This window comes from Anguilla rostrata, chromosome 5 (assembly GCF_018555375.3).
Source record: "Anguilla rostrata isolate EN2019 chromosome 5, ASM1855537v3, whole genome shotgun sequence".
Taxonomy (NCBI): Eukaryota; Metazoa; Chordata; class Actinopteri; order Anguilliformes; family Anguillidae; genus Anguilla; species Anguilla rostrata.
The window spans coordinates 19123456-19132062 of record NC_057937.1 but is presented as its reverse complement, the minus strand read 5'-3'; the positions used below and the strand labels follow the sequence as shown (position 1 = coordinate 19132062).

The window sequence follows — 8607 nt, the reverse complement described above, 5'->3', positions numbered from 1 at the left end:
GTTACAATTTTTGACTACTTTACTTATCTCGTCTGAGTTTCCCTTGAAATAGCCTACTATGATAGCGATTGTTTAATTTGCGTACGATATTACATACCAGATCAACGTTTCAATTTCTTTATAATAATAATAATAATAATAATAATAATAATAATAATAGCTCTGTAATCGATTTTTATTTCACATCAGTGTCACTTATGCCACTGAAATGATAAAACACAAATACTTTCAAATAAAAGGTACGTTGATCAAATCAGTTCAGATGAAAAACTGCTCCATTAAAACGTTCGGAAAATCTTATTTGATGGTTGTGCAGGAAATATTAGGACACATACGTGCCATTTGCATCACAAGTAATGGCATAAATAATACATACTTGTATTCATATATTTTTATTTAGATACTATTTAGTGATTTGTGCTGCGTATCTTTCCGCAATGGAATAAGCGAGATCAGAAAACATGTTGAAGATGAGTTTTCAGTCAGGATAAATGGTGTATGCTAATGAACAACAGGGCTTTTATGTTTGGCGTGTTTCTCCTTTATTGAAGTTAGGTCTTTATTGCATCTAATTTACATAAGTAACTGCAACGTGGTTGGATAGGCTAATTACATCAGTTGGTCATTTTTGGCCGGCAGTAGGCTAGCCTATCATTTGTCTGTGAATCAAGTTGTTTGCATATCGGAGACGTGAATGAGCAAAACACGGTCGCCGGTACAGAAGATAAAAAGGGGACAATCATTTGTTACCTGAGCAATAAAATCTGGTTAGCACCGACAACACTTCTTTACTCCCACCTAGCGACAGGAATTGGTACAGGAACTACATACATTGTATTGTTGCGAGCAGGGACATGCACAGACATTTTGAGGGGCTGTTGCTCTAACCTGAAAAAGAGAGAGCCAACTTTTTTTCTTTTTTTTTTTTAAGTCAGTGACATTTCCTTCTGACGTCTACGACGGCGATCGCAACCACAACATTTATTTTGCCGTTTTTTGTAGCTATAGCTATTTCCGTGGATAAAATTACATTTATTATTATTATTATTATTATTGGTAAAAACATTTACTTAATATCCAGGGAGGTAGCCAGTGATTTAATCATCAACTGATTTAGATAAATTCAGATGAATCAATTTCACCCTGCTTTAATTTATATTCTGGATCTGGGGTTATCCGGGAGTCCACGAAGCGGTACATAATTTTTTATTGATTTTTATTTATTATTAATTTTTGCTTAATTTTCCCATTCATTGAATGCATTTTTAGTTATGACTACCAGAATGTGACGCAATAGAAGTCACGTGGAAAATGTATGGCCCATTGTTACGTCATCAAAACGTTTGAAATATCATATATAAATTTAACACACACACACACACACACACTCACACACACACAAAAAACAAACAAACAAAAAACAACAGGTCAAGTAGCCTAGGTACCTTGTACAAAGTCACGTTCTTTGTGGCAGGACAAAGCTTTCAGGATCAGCATTTTCCGGTCGCTCCATCGTCGGAGCGACCGGAAAATGGTGGCCGTGAAGAGAATGCCCCGTGTTCACTCGAGGATATGCACTCAAGAAGCACGACTTCTCGCTGCTCTTACGGGCGAGAATGCTTTCGATCACCATATCGTTCGCTTTTACGAAGCTTTTGCGGACTAGTTTCACATTTACTTGGTGGAAGAGGTAATGGACCAGACCCTGGATGCCTTCCAGAAAGCCAACGCGCTGATGAAGTGTACCTCCGGACGGTTATTCTCCAGGTGGCCACAGCCCTGGATAGATATGGGCATCGTTCACACTGGCATCAAGCAGGAAAACATCATGCTCATGAATCAGCGCCGCCAGCCCTTCCAAGTAAAACGGATCGACTTGGAGCCGCTATTACCGCCGATGGCCTAGCTTCAATGTGGACGTCAGCTACATCCAGCCCAGGTCAGCGGACTAGACATGTGCTGTAAATGTCGTAACGCTTTGCAAGCAGCAAGAGAAGAAATCTAGCTAAGTTTGCTGTTTTCTGAATTGCAATAATTGTGTTCGGACCACGAAGCTACAAAAGATAATTCAGTAAAACACAGGAAATGTAAAAGCATTAACCTGGCTTAGGCTATAATGCAGGCCAGTTGTTAGTTTAGGATTGGCCCAATTGAACGCATTGGGGGATCTGAATAATGTGTACAATTGAGCATTCGCGACTTGTGGAGAGAAGTATCTTAAAATTTATTTTCTATGAAATTGGTGAGGAACGAGTCACAAAAATGGTTTTGAATTCCTTCAATTAGGCTAAATTGTGTTTAGTTTGATACAGCAATAGTTATGTACTAACAACACATTGATATTCATGCATAGGACCACTAGGAATGGCCTAATATGGTTTCTGTGTATGTTGTTAATGTATATTATCTTAGTTAGAGGAAGTGACTAGTTCATACACACATACGTTATTCTGTGTAGGAATTATGGTCCCAGATGTTTCTTATCGTTTGATCTCATTGAGTTGGATCTTTATTCTTTAAATCTTTTGCAGTATTCATTTATGGCAATGGACAGCAGCCAGGGGCCATATTCATCCTCTAGGAGTGGTGATTTGGGATCGGTTTTCCTTGGCCCATAGCCTGGCCTTGACCATTGATTAGGGCAAAGAAGGCGAAATGGGCTACAACTTGATCCCAGATCACCACTAGCCTACAGTTATGAATTTGGCCCAGGAGATCCAGCAGAGCTAACAGGACACTGGGATCTATCACCAGCTCTCTGGAATTAGCAATAAGAAGTCGAGTTGCCACAAAACAGCACAAGAAGCCTTACATAATGGAGAAATTGGTGAGGATAGAGTCACAAAAATAGTTTTGAATTGCTCCAGGTAAATTGTGTTTAGTTTGATACAGCAATAGTTATGTACTAACAACACATTGATATTCATGCATAGGACCACTAGGAATGGCCTAATATGGTTTCTGTGTATGTTGTTAATGTATATTATCTTAGTTAGAGGAAGTGACTAGTTCATACACTCATCCATTATTCTGTGTAGGCATTATGGTCCCAGATGATTCTTATTGTTTGATGTCATTGAGTTGGATCTTTATTCTTTAAATCTTTTGCAGTATTCATTTATGGCAATGGACAGCAGCCAGGGGCCATATTCATCCTCTAGGAGTGGTGATTTGGGATCGGTTTTCCTTGGCCCATAGCCTGGCCTTGACCATTGATTAGGGCAAAGAAGGCGAAATGGGCTACAACTTGATCCCAGATCACCACTAGCCTACAGTTATGAATTTGGCCCAGGAGATCCAGCAGAGCTAACAGGACACTGGGATCTATCACCAGCTCTCTGGAATTAGCAATAAGAAGTCGAGTTGCCACAAAACAGCACAAGAAGCCTTACATAATGGAGAAATTGGTGAGGATAGAGTCACGAAAATAGTTTTGAATTGCTCCAGGTAAATTGTGTTTAGTTTGATACAGCAATAGTTATGTACTAACAACACATTGATATTCATGCATAGGACCACTAGGAATGGCCTAATATGGTTTCTGTGTATGTTGTTAATGTATATTATCTTAGTTAGAGGAAGTGACTAGTTCATACACTCATCCATTATTCTGTGTAGGCATTATGGTCCCAGATGATTCTTATTGTTTGATCTCATTGAGTTGGATCTTTATTCTTTAAATCTTTTGCAGTATTCATTTATGGCAATGGACAGCAGCCAGGGGCCATATTCATCCTCTAGGAGTGGTGATTTGGGATCGGTTTTCCTTGGCCCATAGCCTGGCCTTGACCATTGATTAGGGCAAAGAAGGCGAAATGGGCTACAACTTGATCCCAGATCACCACTAGCCTACAGTTATGAATTTGGCCCAGGAGATCCAGCAGAGCTAACAGGACACTGGGATCTATCACCAGCTCTCTGGAATTAGCAATAAGAAGTCGAGTTGCCACAAAACAGCACAAGAAGCCTTACATAATGGAGAAATTGGTGAGGATAGAGTCACGAAAATAGTTTTGAATTGCTCCAGGTAAATTGTGTTTAGTTTGATACAGCAATAGTTATGTGCTAACAACACATTGATAATGATGCACTGAACCAGTAGGAATGGCCTAATATGGTTTCTGTGTATGTTGTTAATGTATATTATCTTTGTTAGATGAAGTCACTAGTTCATACACACATCCCTTATTCTGTGTGGGCATTATGGTCCCAGATGATTCTTATTGTTTGATGTCATTGAGTTGGATCTTTATTCTTTAAATCTTTTGCAGTATTCATTTATGGCAATGGACAGCAGCCAGGGGCCATATTCATCCTCTAGGAGTGGTGATTTGGGATCGGTTTTCCTTGGCCCATAGCCTGGCCTTGACCATTGATTAGGGCAAAGAAGGCGAAATGGGCTACAACTTGATCCCAGATCACCACTAGCCTACAGTTATGAATTTGGCCCAGGAGTTCCAGCAGAGCTACCAGGACACTGGGATACATGAGCAGCTCTCTCTCTCTGAACTCATTGATGAGCAACAAGAATTCAAGTAGTCACAAAACAGCTCAAGAAGCATTACATGATGGAGAATATGGTGAGGAAAGAGTCTCGAAAATTGTATTGAATTGCTCTAATATTAATTTTTCTTCATTTGAAACTTGGGTTATAACAAGACTATAGTTATGTTTTAACAACATATATCGATAACAATGCACAAGACCAGTAGAAATGGCCTTATGTTGTTTATGTGTATGATGTTTATGTATATTACCTGAACTAGAGGAATTCACTGGTTCATACACACATCTATATTCATAAATGAGTTGGGAGTGGTGAACTAGATCTACTCTCATGAATTCTGGCCTGGAAGTTGTTCCAGCAAGGTGAACAGGAGTCTGGGATTCACCAGCAGCCTAGTCTAGGGGGGTCAGTTTAGAAACTAGGTAAGCTAGGCTAAATTAATTTGTTTAATTAATTAATTAATTGTCCATATGACTTCTGTTGTGCAGATGCTAAGTTTGTTTCTACCTGTCTATCCCTCCCATTCTCACACAGGAGACACTCATGCCCACCCACATCTTTGTGTCAATCCCTCCCAAACCTTGTCCTCTGTGACAGGATGCATGGCATTACCACTCCGCCACGTGGGACGCTGTCGGACTACGCCTCCCTGGACTTCCTCCAGTTCCTTGTCATCGCTAAGATCTCTAAGGCATTGGGGATCTGTGGCATAGTGTGACCACTTGATTGCATCTCTGCAGGCAGCAGCCGTTCTATGTTACCTGTCAGCCTATCTTTACAATTGACACCAGGCCAGCCAGCGGAGGATGGGCTCCCCCTCTACAACCGGGTTCCTCCCGAGATTTCTTCCCATTGGGGAGTTTTTTCTCGCCACAGTTTGAGTGTTTTTCATCCCACTGGGGATCTTACTTGCTCATTGTCTTGGGGGTTCAGGCCTGGTGCCAACTGTCTGTAAAAATTGCAATTCAAATAAAATGGAATTTAACTGACAACTGCATCTTGAAAGTCTTTCAGTTATGAGAGCATAACTCCCTTCTCTTTGGAGTGTGCTTTTACATAGCCTACACACTGTCGCTCCAATTCCACTGAGCAATGCCACTGACCACACACACTCAAGTCGGGTTATATTTCACATAGTCGCCATGTAGGCACTTTATTTAGTTTATTCAAAGTCTCAGTTTCAGTGAAAACCTGAAAGTGTCTTAGTGGTGTTTTTTCCTCAGAGTTTGAAGACTTATCATTTCTGAAACTCCAGCGTCCACAATTATTCATCCCCACTTGTGGATATCCGCAATGATATTTTATTTTTACTAGTCAAAATGTATTTTTGGATATCCAAAATTACATTATAGATATCTGGAACGGTTTTTTCATTTTGGATATCTGAAATTAAAATTGACTAGTAGCAATTGGATTGTAGATACCTGAAATGGGAATTTTTCCTAGTATGAATTCTATTGCAGATTTCCAGAATGTTCATTCTGGATAGGAAGAATGATGGAATGACGTTGTGGATATCTGAAATTGAAAGCCCAATACACATGAATGGCAAAAGTGACACCATTTGTCCTAGGAAGAACGTTGTGGATATCTGAAATGACAATTGTGGCTAGGAAGAATGTCATTGTGGATATCTGAAATGTTCATTTTGACTAGGAAGAATTGAATTGTGGATATCTGCAATACATATCCAGTCTAGCTATTAAATGTTAAAACGGCCACTTTTACTTTTTAAGGATTTAAATACTTAAGGCTACTACCACACGAGATATCAGTCAGTATACTCATTCTGAGAACAGGTCTAGTTGTATCTGCTACTATGGAGGCAACTGTAAATTAATAAGACTAGCTTCTAGAAAAAAATTCAAATTGCATAATTACCCTGAAGTTAGCACAAAATCAACAATGTATGTAATGAATGCCAAGGTTTGTTATGGAAGCTGTGGTTGTTTTGGGGAGTCGTGCGAAAGTGTCAGTCATGAAGCACATTTGTGCCCAGAGCAGCATGCACACATGGGCTTACTGCAGACCTAACTCACAGAAAAATTCTGAAATGTTCTGAAACAGCACCGCATGTTTCCCAAAATAGGTGCTTCCTCGAGAGGTAATCGTTTCTTTCAAGGAAACGGTTTGATGTTTTGCAGCGCTCGGGGCAGAAGTGCCCCTCTAAGCACGGACATAGGACCATCTTACTTAAACCCATCAAGAAAAAAAAGACTGAACTTGAGTTCATGCCATAGACTGTATAAAAATAAGTTCATGCCTGCCAGCACTGACATGGTCATCATTTACAGCTACATAGCATCAAGACAGTCATAAAACTATTCATGTGTTGGGTGCAGCTAAGTCGTCAGTTTACAGTAAGCACACGTTGATCCACTAATCTTTAAACATAAAATAAATGGATCTGGTAAACGAACAATCTTTGACTCGTATCAATCTTTCCTGACTATATTAAGATAAATGGTCTATATGTAGTAACTTGCGAGCACTTCCCAAGAGGGACCAGGCGGATCTTGAATAATGGTCATGCTTTATTAAGAAGGCTGTGTTCTTCTCAAGCAGGGGGAAAGGCTGACATTACATACATCATACAAGCACAAATTCTCACTTCTGTGACATCACATAACACAAAAAAGCATGTGAACACTGAGCTAGCCCTTCTGTGGTGAGCTAGCTACCTGGACCACAATACAGGCATGCAAACAAGCTAGCCCATTGTTAGCTTGCTAGATACCTCTATTAGCCACTGCTACACTATTCTCCCCTTTAAAAAAACAAGCAACCACCTTGTTGTTGTAGGCCCTTCCCACTGCAGTTCCTACCCAAATCCACCAGCTAAGCTGAAGTTTGGCACTGGCACATACCTTGACGAGTCAGTGGCAGGTTGGTGTCCCCACCAGGAGATGGGAGGGAAGGACCAGATCAGGCACTGACTCAATGCCTGTCACGTCCTCTCTGGCAGTGGGCGGTGACACTGGAACTGACACAGATGAACAGGTGCAGGATCAGGCAGGGATTGTACTGGCTATGGTGATGGCGACCCTGCCTGCGAGGCAAATCACTGTACCCTCTACCCCAACCTGGTGCTTGAACAAACGGAGGCTGGCTTGTGCTTGAGAGCTGTGACAGCTGGCTGGAGTCAGGGGCAAGCAAGGACCCCTGGTAGGCGGCCAGGCAGTTCCTGTGGAGTACCACAGCCCTCAGCTGGAGTTGGACCTCATAAACTACCTCATATATGCTCTGCAGCACATTGCAGGGGCCCTAACAGTTACTGTCCAGCTTAGGTGACCGGCCCTATATCTTCTCCCCTGGCTGGAACACATGACTGGTGCAGCAGGTGTTACTCTTGCAATTCTGTGAAGTTGCTGCACCGGCTGTGCTCCTGGGCCAGCTGGTGGACCTGGTCCAGGCAGTCCTGCTGTTGGTACATACTCTGGGCCAGGCAGAGTGAGCAGACTGTAGTCTGGGGGTTGGTAAACCAGGGTGCAGAGGTCTACTGTGGTCAATGCCACTGAGGAGCAATCTGTTGACCTACAGCTCAAATCTCTTTTGTCAATATAATTCTGTAGAATTCTATTGATCAATAGAAACAAGTCCCTTAATTAACAGAACTGCAAATTTACAATACAATTGTTGTGGCGTGATTTATGACTTCATTTGGTTATTAGCTTATGAATAAATCCATATCATTTAATGATGTCTCTCCGTGAATGTTGCTCAAATAACTGATAATGTTCTCTTACATTGAAAATCACTTTGAATAAGAGTCTGCTGAATAAATGCACATTTCGTGTCAATTACGAAATGCCTGTCTTGGAAATTAGTGCTTTTAAAAACGGGGATGCTATATACAATAAAGATATTGCAGGTGTATGCAATAAAGATATCACAAAAAAACTCTTGATTAGAGTTTCACTTGATTAGAGGTTGCAATTATGCTTATCATGACGTCTGATATGCTAAACATATTGAGAAAGAGATGGTGAAGTGTGGATAATAATCTTAAGATCAATAAGTCAACAAGCTGTGATAGTATATACCATACAAGAAGAATCAAGAATAAAACATGTATGCAATTTTGTTGGTTGTATATTTAA

General features: G+C 40.7%; 1 long non-coding RNA gene across 5 annotated transcripts; it reads left to right on the top strand.

Moving 5' to 3' along the window:
* Nucleotides 1–1502: 1502 nt before the first annotated feature.
* LOC135254911 (uncharacterized) lies at nt 1503–5516 on the top strand. 5 transcript variants are annotated; one of them, XR_010329987.1, is made up of 6 exons: nt 1503–1939; nt 2532–2827; nt 3112–3407; nt 3692–3987; nt 4272–4580; nt 5042–5512. It is a non-coding gene; the product is annotated as an uncharacterized LOC135254911 (long non-coding RNA). The 5 variants fall into 5 exon arrangements; XR_010329989.1 differs by lacking the exon at nt 1503–1939 and having other exon boundaries at nt 2288–2827; nt 3112–3447; nt 5042–5516; XR_010329988.1 differs by lacking the exon at nt 1503–1939 and having other exon boundaries at nt 2289–2827; nt 3692–4027; nt 5042–5516.
* Nucleotides 5517–8607: the final 3091 nt, after the last annotated feature.